Genomic DNA, 1111 nt, shown 5'->3' with positions numbered 1-1111 from the left:
ACTGATCGCGTGAGACTTAGAAATTCCAATTTTGCCAACGCCGATTACTTTTCCCTTTTTGTTGTCCCCGAACGTTACTTTTCCTCCATTGAAAGGCTTGAGTGAAAGAAATAGATTCTTATCTCCGGTCATGTGTCTTGAACAACCACTATCAAGATACCATTGATTGTTTTCTTTCAATACTTTATGCAGGAAGGATTAGATACAATTTTTAGGTACCCAAGCTAAGTTGGGTCCCTTATGATTAGTTACTCTATATACTAAATCTTTTCGAATCCAAACTTGTCTAATAACCGTTTTTCTAACCCTTGGTTTATTTTGCTTGGGAGGAGTTCTAGGGTTAGGGTTTTCTCTTGGTCTAGGAATTTCTCTAGGTCATTCATGACTATTTCCCTTGTGAATAGGTTTACTAGGTTGAGATCGACAAGGGTTTTGTGAGGTGCTAGGTTTCTTGCTGTAGTCGAAGGTCATGTCATAGAACCAACGAAATTTATTGTTCCTTTCTTTGTTAGGTTCATTAATGGGGGTTTTATCATCCTCGTCAACTGTGTCAACAGTTTTAGCATGGTCGGCATTTTTTCGTATATCATGAGCCTTTTTGACACAATTCATTTGGATGTGACCTGTATGACCACAGTAATTGCAAATCAGATATTCAGGAAGATCAGAATACTTCCTTTTTCTAAAGTCAAAATCCGAAGGTGTTGATTTGCATTTAGCGTGATCTCTACGGCTGTAACACTCATGTCCTAACCCCATCTTCATATTATTGTCAGATTTTTCGGTTAGGAAGTTTAGGACTTTTGTGCTACCTTCCCACTTATCATGGACCTTCCTAGCATGTAAAAGTAGATCTTTTAGGGTTTTAATCTCTTTTTGACATTTCGTGTGATCTACATCATTATCTTTCTTAAAGTTATCACGAAAGTCTTGGAATCGTTTGTTAAGAATAAATACAACATCAGAATGTTGTTCTTAACACTGATCATGTCGGTCTTAGATTCCTTTAATTGCTTTGAGAGGGAATCTATCTCTTTCTTTTGGTCTAAGATCACTGCTTCAACAGATGTGATCCTAGTTTCCAAAAGTTCTTTGGATTTTCTAAGTTCTA

The sequence above is a fragment of the Silene latifolia genome, chromosome 11 (genome assembly GCF_048544455.1).
Source record: "Silene latifolia isolate original U9 population chromosome 11, ASM4854445v1, whole genome shotgun sequence".
NCBI lineage: Eukaryota > Viridiplantae > Streptophyta > Magnoliopsida > Caryophyllales > Caryophyllaceae > Silene > Silene latifolia.
Note: the sequence above shows the minus strand (reverse complement) of the source record.